The 13753-nt window shown below is 41.5% G+C and overlaps 1 protein-coding gene across 4 annotated transcripts in view; it reads right to left on the bottom strand.

Moving 5' to 3' along the window:
- PHKB (phosphorylase kinase regulatory subunit beta) overlaps positions 1–13753 on the bottom strand; it is a 3137540-nt gene that overhangs the window by 487877 nt on the left and 2635910 nt on the right. The window lies entirely within an intron of this gene.

Here is a 13753-nt window from a genome sequence, read left to right on the forward strand (position 1 = left end):
AAGATTGGACTGGAATATTTCAGAGAATTTCGCTTGAGGTACGGCAGTCTTCGAGTTAGTATATAAATAGTAGCGTGGATACTAGGGCTAGGGGAACATACCCTCAGATTGGGAGTACAAGAGATCCCCTATAAAAATTCTCTAAAATTCTTACAGCAAATTTTGATTTTCATTGCTCCTCTTAGCAGCTGCAGTTCATTAAATATATTATTCAGTGCCGATATCTGATGTATCGCACTTCTGTCACACAAACACAGTGTTTTAGAATTCAACAGCAACTTGAAAATTAAGAACAAAGCTATCTCAGAAAATATACTTCATAATGTAAAGCAACCACATGGGAATACATCAGATCACTACTGGCAGCTAACTTACCTTCTTAGTTAGGTTTTAAAAAAAAAATCACTATGCAAAAGGCTGAGTTACCATGCCACACAACTAGGGATAAAAGGAATGAATGCCCACTGACCTGTGTATGAGGAAGTAACAAGATGGCTCTGGGGTACAGAAGGATAAAGTTCTGACCAAGTTAACCTGGGACTGATTAGTAACGCAGTCCCTGTTTTGGTGGGGGGATGGGTACGAGTGACTAATGCAAGCTCAATCATTGGGGGGGGGGGTGGAGATGGGCTGAACTTCTGCTGTCTTGATGCTCACTAAAAGCATATCTCTCAAATGTCCAGAATTTTGTAGAAAGTCCAGATTTTTGCCGATATTTTTGGTCTGTCCCTCATGAAATATGTGATTTTCTGGCAAATCATGGAGGACTGCAGTTACTAAATAATCAAAATGCTTGAGTTTCAGACTTCAGTTCTTCAGAAAATCCATGCTAATGCAAAACCTGTTATTGCATCAAATAAGTTTATAAGAGAAATATGTAATATCTGTCTTTGATTTTGGGCCTTTGTCCCCCCGTTATTTTTGGCTTTGGCAAAAATTCTAGGAGTGAGAAGTTAGGAATAAAGTATGTTGTGTATGGATCTTGATACAAGCCAGACTTTGGCAATCTGTACTTTTATTGTAGCCTTCACTGCATCTGTGTGTGTGTGTGTGTGTGTGTGTGTGTGTGTGTGTGTGTGTCTGGAGGGAAGCATGCACAGAATGGAAAGCACAGCAGGCCCTCAATTCAGAGAGAACATATGTCATCACACTGGGGTGAATTTAATATCTATCAGAAAAACACATGGCTGTCATGGACTACGGTCTAGCAGTACTCGACTCCTGCCCATGTGTGGATGCAACTGTGATTACAAGATGGTACTCCCATCTAGGAGGAGGAGACTCTCCTTGGGGTAATATCAGGTGTTCAAAACAAGAAGGATGGGGGAGCAAACAGATCAGGAGGGTACATAGTAAAGCCCAATGGTCATATATAAAATAATGGAAGCAGATTCCATCATGGCTACAACACTGAAGCTCATGCTCTCTAACAACAATGCAACTCCAAAATGCAATACTTTCTATAAGGTGTGGAGGTGGGTCTATACAGTCATATATTTACTGCTCACAACAATTAGGAGAAAATGGAATTTTGACTACTGTGACTTTTATAAAAAAAAGTCTTCCCTGTACACAGTATTTTTCCACCCAGACAATCTAATGGATTTAGCTTTGATGAATCAATCTGTAACCCCCACCCCAGAAAGATCCAATGGCTTTAGCTTTCAAGAACTTCTCTATGCCCACTGTTCATACTACTAACAGGATACTACATATATGTAAGTGGGTGAGCAGCTATGATGCATTATTCTTCTACAGACGGGTCAGATTCATGGGGACCATGACAGAGAAGATTCAGAGAACACAGGAATTGAAACCATGAACTAGGAAAATAACCTATCTCAGTTTCTCCAATCAATACTGTAGTGCATGATACAATAAATGAAATATTAAATGAAAACAATTTTAAAACAAAATGAAGGGCACATCTCTGATGTGGCCTGCCCTGTCACTTCTAGCTGCTTCATTGATTTGAATTGTGCTGTACAGCAGTGCAGAATATACTGAACAACTTCAAATGTATTAAAAAATGGGGCTATATCATATTGTCGAAAACACTAATTATCGAATCACTATTTAGCGAACCCACTTTGTCAAACTCTTACTTTATCAAACGGCCATTTAATCAAAGCTTTTCATAGGGAAAAACAATGGTTGGCCATCATAGGTTCATAGATTAGTACTAAGCTAACTGCCCTTGTGAACTATTTTAAGCCTAGCCAATCACCCTATGTGAGAATCAAACCTTGCACCGTGTGTCTGTAAGGTAAACACCTTAACCATTATACCAATCTCCCATGGAGAATGTGCCCTTTTCTCCACTTTAGTGCAATCTCGGAGTTGGTATATTTAGTGAGGAGGAGGTGTGGGCTTTAAATTTTTTGAATTTTGTAACGGGCGGTAGGTTGGACAGCTTTTGTTTTTCCCTATGAAAAACTTTGATTAAGCGGCCATTTGATAAATTGAGATGTCAACAAAGTGGGCTTGCTGAATAGTGATTTGATAATTAGTGTTTTTGACAATGTGATATAGACCCTTCAACAGCAACATCCTCAAAGAAGTCACTATGTCTGAATGATGTTCTGTCACATACACAATACACTACATTCCAGTGGAAAAAGACACAAAAATAAAGGATTTTTACATGCAGATTAAATGCTGCAGTTAAGTCTTACAAATCACTGTGGGGAGTGTAGTGATGATGGTTTGTCTTCAAAAACACTCTCTAACATAGCCTAACTAAAACATCCAACTTAGAAAGACTGGTTTTGCAATGCACCATTAACCTCTGTCAGTCATACCTCCGCACTTCCAAACTACTCTTTTAGATTTTAGATAATGGGTTGTTACGACGATGTATTTTCCTAAGTTGTACACATCAAACTTGTCAAAGCATTACAACTCTTTTTTTTAACAAGCTTCTATAGTTTGCAATAATGCACTTTTTCATTCTCACACGGAACATTTTTCAAACACATTTTGTTAATAAAAACATTATACATTCATTTTTAACAGTACATTCGTGTACTCATGCATTATTGATTTATTTTTCTCATTTAGCACCCTGATAAAAGAATAAAACGTTTTAAGTAAAACTTTGCCATTTTTATTCTCACTCGGTATCTTGCAAAGGAAAAGTCAGGTTACAATCTAATAATTACAATCTTTCAAATATTTCTTGAAACACCCTTAGAAGATTCAGGCATCTTTCTATGACCAGATTTTCACTTATTTGCAATGTTTTTATGAGCTCTGCTTTAACATCCAGTATTTGTTGTTAAAATCACTACAATAAAAGTCACCAATGTAAGACTTTGGGAAAGAAAAATACATTCTCCCTTCTAAGTAGCTTGTCTAAGTTCCTTCATCAATGTCTCATTTTTTATTTACTCGTATTTCTCAACAGTGCCACTTTTAGTGGTACCGCACAACTTTCACTCGAATAAAATGCTGTTGTGTACAGATGTGCCCAATTAAAGCATGGTTACTGCACAGGCTGCATCTTTCAGTTGGTATCAGTCAAAAAGTGCAAGGAAAAAGGTACAGCCAATGTGGCGCACGTTGCAAAGCTTGCAGAAAAGCGTGACACAGCAGATAAAATGTAGTATAAGTGAGAAAAATACAGAGCAGCAACTTTGATGACGGTGTGTCTAAATGTCTGAAGTAAATTTCTGAAGCAAGTCGAGCAGTTAGTAGTTTCCTACCTACATCATTCATTTAAAATACGGAAAAGTTAGCTTGTGAGTCGACACCTTTTTTTGTTTAACAGAAGCAATTCCAGTTCAACAAGATTAAAGGGTGTGATTATGTTTGACAGCTTTCAGCTAAGCATGGTAGAAAAGATGTAATAATACTGTGTAGATGTATCACAAGTGTAATCGCAATCATCTATCACAAGTGTAATCACGATCATCTCTATACTTGTACAACTAGCACTTATATCCGGTTTCGAGTGACAGGTATAACTACCAACTGTTCCTAATTTTGCAGTCTGTCATAAAATGTTTGATCTGCTGGAAAATTACTGAGGATTACAGTCAGAGTTTCATGCTTTATATTGTTCAGAAAAATAATGTTGATGCAAAACCTGTTATTCTCTTAACTTTTTTAAGTGAATTAGAATAATATTTAAATATTGCCCTTGATTTTGTGCCTTTGTCCCCAATTACCTTTGTTTTTGTCCAGAGTTCTTGAGCAGAGACGTTGAGAGGTATGGTGAATAGTACTGGTAGAACTTTTTAATCTCGCCCTTGCAAATGGACTATTGTTCTGAATTATGCTGTATACCACAACTATGCACATCTCCTGCTGATTATTTTTTGGCTTTGATCCTGATTTTTTGACTAAATTGGTTGAATGGTGTGATTTGAGTGCAACAGCTCTTTAGTCTATAAAGAGTCTGCACACTTTCTATCCATTTTTATATAGCAGCCCAAATCAGTGAACTGTTTGTCCAAACACTACTGACCTCTGAATGCACATCAAGCCTTCTAAAACTGCATGGCTTCTGAGGGCCTAGCTGCCCCGAGAAGCATGGCTTAATTCAGTTCTTTCACTGCAATCTTGTTCAGTTATGGTGAGTTGAAGGGGTGAAGGGCAAAATGAAGAGTAAGACAAAAAGTATAAAAAATAACTAGTCCAGTAAGTAGGGGTGGTAGCCAGGAAGAGGAGAAAACTAGGGAGAAGGCAAACAAGAGAAGCAAAAATGATCAGTACAGTTTACTATAAAATACATTGTCCTAGAGGGATCCTCTAATGCTTTTAGTATCAAATTAACTTTCTACAATAAGCAGAATATGAAAACAAAAAACGAGACATGAGTGTAATAAAGAGTGAGGCTACGTTGCACTGAATGACCACTGACATTCATGTCTGGTCAGCAACAGCAACCCCCATCCATACCTGCTCTTTCTCAACCACTGAGTCTAATGCCACTGATACCAATTCAGAACAAGATTATACATCACACACCTACCCTGCCCTTGTGACTCAGGTCATGGGTCAGAGAAGAACCAGAACTTGTCCAATTAAACATATATTAATTAAATTAAATAATGGCACTGTGACTGATGTAACAGAGGTACGTATGACTTAAAACACTTCAATGTTGGCTTTCTGAATGGACTGGCTAAATGATATATGGCAAATGTAATACCAACAGAAAATAACTACTGCAACGATATTGTTACACTACATATTTCATCTGTGGTACATATGCTAACACTGCCTAACAAACACAAAATAACAAATGTGGCATGGGAAACGAGCACAGCATGCTGTACCAAACACTATACAGCAGTGATGTGCGAGCTACAATTGGTGGAAGTTTGCCAGCAGTTAATATTTCTTCAGTTATTAGGATATCAGGTAAACTTCCAGACCAAAGTCCACTAATGTGACAACCACTCAAGTGGCTATTACCAATGTTAATCCAAAAAAGGCCACTGCTTACTCAGTAAGTGTCACAGCCCTTGTAAAAACAGCCAAAACATATACTAACTCTGTAGAAATTACATCAGCTGAATTACTTTCATCCAGTAGCATAGCTACTGTACGGCATGAGGGTAAACTGCTGATCCCAATCTCTTTTTAATGCAATACTGGCTTTTAAAAGATGGTACTGCATTTGTGGTCACACAGCTAGCCTTAGGCATAGGCTGCCTAGGGCACCACTCTAGCAGGGGAGCTTTTTGGGTATGTATGTATTTATTTATTTTGGAGTAATAAAGAAATGGTTTCTTTACTGTAAAAAATAAATAAATACCAGAAAAGTTCCCCTGCTAGAGCAGAGGGAGAGACAGAGAGAGGTGCCCTAAGGAGAAAGTCTTGTAGTTTTTGCCTTTGTATTTGTTGGCCTCCTGCTCCAACTGCCCATGACTTCCAAAGACAATGAATTGGGTAGTTCATAGGTGGGACAGAACACATCCAAAAATTCAAAAGTGAGTGTCTGGTATGAAGAGAAAGTTGGCGATGGTGTAAGCACACACACACACACACACACACACACCTTTTTCACTGCTACTGGCAGACAACCAGATGTTTCAAATGGCTGGGGGCTTGTTAATCCTCAGCTGTGTCTGATTTTGCATAACATACCCGTTTTACCATATACAATAACAAGCATTTTGGCTTCAGACTCCATATCCTTCAGAAAATTAAAATTATTAAATTATTATTATTATTGTTAAATTATTAAAATTAAGACTAAAAGATGGTGGTGCTTTGTATGGCAGTGGCCTCTCTGGCTCCCAATATGCATTTTTTGTCTTTATGTTGTACCTTGTGATTCTTTTTATATGGTGAGTTCATTTCTGTTGTTGAGTGAGTGGATGTTGCGACTGCAATGCTTGTGGTGTCCTAAATGGAGTTACTGCCTGTTTTTGGTAACATAATGTTAGAGTGGTGGAAGTTGGGCCTGCAGTGGTGAGCCCAGTTGATGTAGAGTGCGGGAAACAGAATTTCATTGGGCATATGCTAATGGTCTGACCTTGAGATGTGGGAGGATGGTGTTGGAGTGATGAAAATGATGATGGAGATGGACTGGATGGTGGACTCTGAGGGTCAGTGGTGTCAGAAGGAAGGACTTGGTGGTTGCTGGTGATAGTGTGGCCATTCGGGCCTGCAAGTAGAGGAGGTTGCGAAGAATGTGGTTGGAAAGAGGGTCAGGAGGAAGGACTTTGACATGGATGTTGCTAGGGATGGTGTAACCGTTCACGCCTGCAGGTAGCGGTGGTTGGAAGGTTTGTGGTGATGAGAGGATGGTCAGACGAAAGGACTGATTATAAATGTTGCTGGTGATGCATGGGAGATGGCAGCGTTGAGATGGAAGTAGTCAATGTATCGTGCTTGGTTTAGAGCTTCTGGTCTTTGGCTGGCTCTTTCACTGTTGCTGTTTAAGCGTATTTTACTATTTCTTGCTATATGTTGTTGTGTTCTGCTGTTATGTTTTTGTGCATGAGCTTGAAGGAATGAAATTTCATTCAGCTGTAACTCGGATATGGATGAATGACAATAAAGTTAAATTGAAAATACAAGACTAATGCAAAACCTGTTCTAGCAAGTTTATAAGAAAAATATTTAAAATCTTGTTCTAATTTTGCCACCCCCCCCCCCCCCCCAAATATTTCTGACATTGTCTAGATTCCTTCTGTAGAGAGCTGGGGATGATATCATTACTTATTCAACTTTATCAGATACTACATAAGTGAAAGTGCTTACTTGTTTATATAATTTGCCATTCAATGTTGCCTCTGTGTTTCCTGGCTCATATTTGTTTTGTTTGTCATTTTCTTTGCTGGGATTCATGTGATACTCCTCTATCACTTTATTTCTTTAACTTTCATCCCAAACCTCAAAGGTCACTATTCTTGTATTGGGCTGGAGATGGTGTGGTCATTTTTTCTTTAATTTTCCTCACAAAGTTTTGGATGGAAAAGTTGTTTAAAACATGAAAAAATTCACCTTAGAGCAGCTAGAACCCCAACTAAGAACATCCCCAACTAAATGCAGTTGTTTCATACTGTAACTAAAGCAATCTTGCCTAGTTAAAATGTGTTGAAAGAATACAGGAAAAACTGGAGTAAGACAAACTGTTAGAAAAAAAAGAAGATAAAAGTAATCTGGATGGTACAAGGCAGACCAGGATAGGGGTACCAGGTGTGTGTGTGTGTGGGGGGGGGGGGGCATCATGCAGCCCTTTTGCCTAAAGCATCAGTTGACCAAAGGTTGGCCCTGTGTAGTCAAACCTGAGTACTGTAGCACTCCATGTATGCCCTAAACTGTAGGAAGCAATTTCCTACAATTAAAAGTAATTAAAAAAAGAATTAACTAAAACCTGAGCATTGTAGAACTCAGTGCAGGCAGAGTATAAATGGTAGCAACTGTTTGCTACATCTGTACCAAGCAGTTTGCTACAGCTTAAAAAGATGATTTTTTTTTTAAACTAAAACATTGTAGTGCTCCATGCAGGCATGGTATAAACTGTAGCCAGTGTTTTCAACATCTGATCAGATTTCCTGAAAGATTTTGTTCCATCAAAATAGAAACGTAGATGTCTATTTACATGAAGTGAAGAGTAAACTCCCACTTATTCTGAAAATTTGGGAAGAAAACAGGAAGCTTAATAGATTGATATTATCTTCCCTAGTGACCTCATCCAAAAAGGATGGATTGGTACAAAGTGCTTCCCTATCTTTGTGAAATTCAAGTAAGGAAATTTGCAGGAAAGAACATGAAGCTCGGAAACTCGGAAACTCATGTCCCAAGGAGGAGTAGGGTCTTTTACAGGGGGATGGAGCAGAAAAGTGCCCCTAAGGAAAGCTTTACAAAGTTTGGATGAAGCCAGTGAGGAAGAATCTTGTCCAAAATGAAAATTGGGGATAGCTGCTAGCTGTACTTTAACTGTGGAGTAACTAGCACCATTACTGAAAAGAAAGGCCAGAAAATCTAAAACTACCAAGACAGGAACTGTGAAAGGATCTACTTGTTTTGGTTGTGTCCATATAGATAACCTTTTCCATCTGCTCTTCTAGACTTTTCTGCTTGAGGATTTTATTAGTTGAGATCAATATTTTTTTGAATGGGAGAGGACAGCCTGGGTTGTCTAGCCATCACTGGAACTGAAGAAACCATGCAGTTAGTTTCATTCCCCAAATGTCCTGGTGAGGGTGACCTGATGGGTGAGAAAATAGATCTGCAGTTGGGTCCAGCATCACTGGTGGGCAAATGAGGTAAGACCAAAGAAAAGGAACCAGGTTTGTTGAGACGAGAAGGCAGCAATGAGGATCATCTTTCTCTTCAACCTGAGAGCCTTCTGTAAGAATTTGGGGATTAAAGGCAGCAGGGGAAAAGGCATACAGTAGTCCAGGAGGCCAAGCATGTACCAGAACATCCCTTGGTGGCTGACCCTGAGGAGGGATCAAGGCAAAGTACCTGCTGCACTTGCTGTTGAGAGGTGACACTACAAGATCACAGCATGGTTGACTGAAACAGTCTGTTTGCCATAGATTGATTCAAGGATCACTCTTGCGGCATTAGTAAAATTTGGCTGAGCCTGTCCACCAAGATGTTGGACTCTTTCCCGAATGTGCATTGCCACCAGAAAGCAGTTGGTAGAGTTTGGCCATTGCCACATTCTCATAGCTTCTCAACAGAGGGGATAAAATTTGGTCCTTCCCTGTTTGCTGATGTGCCAGACTACTGATATACTGTCCGTCTGAATAGCAATAGTTCCTAGAGGAAGAAAACAGTGTAGCTCTTGCAAAGCCAGAAGAACTGCTCTCATCTCTAATAATCTGATATGCAATTTGGTCTCCTGGGGCCTCCAATTGCCCCCACCCCCATCTGGGAGCCATCCATGGTCAACGTGGCATTTAGGGGAGGAAGAATGAAAGGGTGACTGCAAGTAACATCTGTAGAGTGAGGCCAACACAGAAGAGATTCTTTGCAAATCTGAGAAAGTTTGACGGGAAGCTTAGGGATTCCCGTGTAGTGCCCACTGGGCAGTTAAAATCCACTGTAGAATTCTCATGTGAAATTGCACTGTGGGCAACAGAGTTACAGTGGCCAGCATGGAATCCAGTGCTCTGAGAACTAAGCTGGCTGGAGGTATCGGAATGGCCAAGATTTGTTTGATGTGAAATCTTAAATCTGATATCCTGTCCTTTGTCAGATAAGCACAAAAAACTCTTGTGTCCAGCCATGCTCCTATGAAATCTATCACTTGAAATAGTTCCAGCTAGGATTTGTGCAGGGTAATCATTAGTCCAGGAGCAGCAGCCAATCTGATGAGATAATCCTTGGCCTGTAACATTAGATTCCTGGTTGAAGCGGTTAGCAGCCAGTCGCCCAGATAGGGAAATATCTGGTATCCTTGTTGCCGGAGATGGGCAGCTACCACTGCCAAGCACTTGGTGAATACCCTGGGGCTGTGATGAGACCAAATGGGACTTATCTGAATTGGTAATGACTGGCTACCAGCCTTAAATGAAGGTACCATCTGGAGCATTTTTCTATTTTGATGTACACATCCTTTAGGTCTAGAGGGAACATCCAGTCATTCATCCTTAAAGGAGGATGATGGACTGAACCATGACCATCTTGAATTTCATGTTCTTTACGTATTCAGAGAAGTCAGATCCAGAAGTGGTCTCAGGTCCCCCATGTTTCTGGGTACCAAAAAGAATCTGGAAGAGACACCCAATCCGACTTGATCGAGAAGGACCTCCTGGATGACTCCTTTTTACAGCAGCAGTTTTGCGATTTCTACAACTGCGTCCTTCCTCTGATTGGATGGAACATCATGGAGGTAATTCCTGGGATTCATTCTTTCTAAAAAAAAGGAATGAAGTATCCTCTAGATATGATCCTTAGCACCCACTGGTTGTTTCTGATGACTTCCCAGGCTGCGGGGTGAAAGCAAAAGCATCCCCTGACTGCCTCCAAAGGAAGGCAATCCGGCAACCATTCAGGAGCACTGAAAGGGTCATTCTGAGAAGGGTTCTTGAGATCCTTGATTTTGCAGGCCCCCTCTGCCCCATAGGTAGTATCGACCACTCTGGTTATTTCCCTCTCTGCCCCTGGGGGAAAATGTCCTGGTGAGTCCTGAAAGGAAACTTGAGATTTCTTGAACCACATCTTTTCACTGCCATGCTGGTTCCTGCAAAAGGACCTTTATGGACTAAAAAAATGGATTCCGATGGCAGACAAGGGCTTCCCATCTTTCTTGCTGCAGGAGAGTCTCTCTCAAATCATGGGTCCAAACAAGGTCGATATGTCAAGAGGCACACTGATGAAAGATGCCTTGAAGGGCCCAGCAAAGTCACACAGCCTCATCCAGGCATGATGCCTTATGGCAATGCCGGAACTTGCCACCATTAAGGTACCCTCTCTGCTGCATGGGATATAAGCTTCATGGACGCTTTAACCAATGATTGAAGGGTGGCCATTCTGGAGGAAAAGATCTTATGTTCCTCAGCAGACATGGACCCCAGGGCTGAGCTAGAGAGTTCCTTGACCAGGTCCATATGTAGTCTCGTGAAGTGAGATAAATAGTTTAACACCCTCAGAGTAAACATGGAGGAGATGTAAACTTTCTTGCCAAATCTGTCCAAAGTCTGTGATTCTCTACTGGGGGGATGGACAGAGAAGCTTTCTTGGGCTAGCTCCTTTTTGGTGGCTGCCACAACAACCATAGCATCTACGAGGATACCCTTGATCCAGAAAGTCTTGTTCAGGGGAGCACTTAAGATTTTATCAGCATGTTTTGGGAAGGACTCTGGCGTATCTGGTTCCTTCTATGCCCTAGAAGACACCAACTCAATGACTGGGTCAGCAGGTGGGGACACCCAGCACATAGATGGGCTGGACCCAAAAGCCTCCAACAGTACCAATTCCTCCAGAGAATGATTTTGGGCAGACCAACCACCTCTCTGATGGACAATTTCTAAAATGTTTCCAAAGGAGATCTCTTCTTCTGGCTATATTGGGGATCCATCACCTTCTTCAAAATTGGTGTCAGTGGTCAGGGATTCCTGAGGGGAATCAATGTGCCTCATCTTGCACAGTCTCTTCCGAGGAACCTTCTCGGTGGGATGCTCTGGGGACGTGTTGGAAGAGTCTTGGGGTTCCACAGGCAGAAGTGCATGGAGACTTTTGGGAGCCGGCTGTCCATGTGGAAGACTAGAGGCCTCAGGCACCAATCCAGAACAGGTGGGGATAGGTTCTGAAGACATGAGAGCTGTGGGTCTCCTGGAATGGGAGAGGGCCCTCTCCACCACTCTGAAAGCCGAAGTTGCTCTGATACCCTGGAAGCACCCCCCCGAAGCCAAAACTACCAGAACAGACACCTCTTGAATTCCCGAGCCTCCCCGTTCTGAAGGGGGAGTCAGAGCCGAGCTATTGAATGCTGAAGCTCCAAGAGGAAGCAACCACTCCAAAAACTTCAGAGTGGAAGTCAACCCCAGGAACAAATTTTGAGGTAATGGCTCCGAGATGCAGTCGGAGCCGAGCATGTTGAGAAAATAGTTGGGGTCAAGATGAGATCGCCATCAAACCCGACACCTTGGCACCCAGGACCAACGGAACCGAAAACTCATAAACCGAGGACCGGATCGAAGAAGGAGTCATGGGGAGGAAATGGGAGAGCCTCACAGAGCCAGAAGGGGACTGAGTGGACAAAACCCCCATCTGGATCTGAGCCTCGACAAACTGCATCATTAGTCCACTCACATCTTTCTCAGACAGACTTCAAGAAGATCTTGAGGAAGGGGAAGAGGGAGGACTGGGAGATATTCTCAGAGATTTCCAGGTGGGGGTGGTCAGTCCTGAGCCAGAAGTTGAGGCACGAGGAGGAGACCTCTAGTCCAATCCACTCGGCATCGAGGAAGCAGATGAGGCACAGAGTGGAGGAACAACAGATGGAACAGAAGAGACCAGTGCCGACGGGTTTGGCTCCTAGGACCTTGTCGCCTTTTGGGGCAGCTCTGAAGAGGACCTTGCGGGAGAGCATTTCCTGCTCTCCTGGGCATCTTTAGATGACTTGGAGGGGGGAGGTTGAGCCCCTGACATTGAAGGAACAGCAGAGGAAGGAGGAAGCAAACCTTTCAAACTAAGTTTACTCCTCCTATCTGTCAGGGCCCTAGCTTAAAAAAACTCTTACAGATACTGCATTTGCTATCCAGATGTGCAGGTCACAGGCAGTAAATGCACTCCCTGTGGGCATCGGACAACAATATCTGGTGCCCACATGAAGTGCATTCCTTGAAACCTAATGGCTTCTCTTTCTGATTGGCCATGGCTAGGGAGAGAAAAATTTTTTTTTAATTACAAGAAAGAGAAGAGGAAAGGATAGGAACTCTAAAGCAAGAAAAACCCAATTAACTGAAAAAAGAGAAATGGTTATCCTGCACAAATTTTAAACTACAAGGATAGAAAAGTAGGAAGACAAAGAAGAAATAAATACAACAAAAACAGCCAAACCCATGAAGGAAGAGCACTAGAATCTCGTTGTTATTCCAATGAGCAGCAAATGAGACCCAAGGTAATCTGGAGGGGTGGAGAATTATGGGTAGGGGAGGGAGCTCGAGGTTAGCATCTTTAGCTAGTGAAGTGGCTAGTCGGTTCTGAGGGTCAGAACTCAGACCCTCAGGTTAATGAATGAATGAAGATGACAACATCAGACCCCCCTTTTTCCAACTTTTGTACACATGGGGTTGGGATGTCACATTAATAATGACCATCCTCTAAAGCCAATGTTCACATCACTGAGTGGCTATACAAAATGTGTTACTTTTCAAATCTAGAAATGTGTTAGGCACACCCATTCCTTCAGCATAAAGTATACAAACCATGGACAGTGCACTCCAAAATGTTTCTTTATTTACTTGCAAAGGTTTACCAAGGAAGTTTGACTGAACAAAAGTCCTTTTTCATCAGCGGGGAGAAAACCCACAGGATTCACAAAAAATGCAAATTTAACAGACTATGCATAAAGAAAGAATAACATAATGTAACGCAAAAATGATGGCTTCCCAAGTGAACTAAATTGTGCTACATATGGGTCTACATTCACACATCGAATAACAATTTCAGTGAACAGGTTATCAGCAAACGTTAAACTCAGCGAATCCACTTATCTTCAAAAAATAATTAATTAAATGGCCATAGCTGGCCAACATTGAGAATAGTAAAAAAAAAAAGTAAAACACCTTATCAACCAAGGTGGGGGGCTGCCCCCCAACTATACATACCCACT

Source organism: Protopterus annectens, chromosome 8.part1 (genome assembly GCF_019279795.1).
Source record: "Protopterus annectens isolate FY-2018-M chromosome 8.part1, PAN1.0, whole genome shotgun sequence".
Lineage (NCBI taxonomy): Eukaryota > Metazoa > Chordata > Ceratodontiformes > Protopteridae > Protopterus > Protopterus annectens.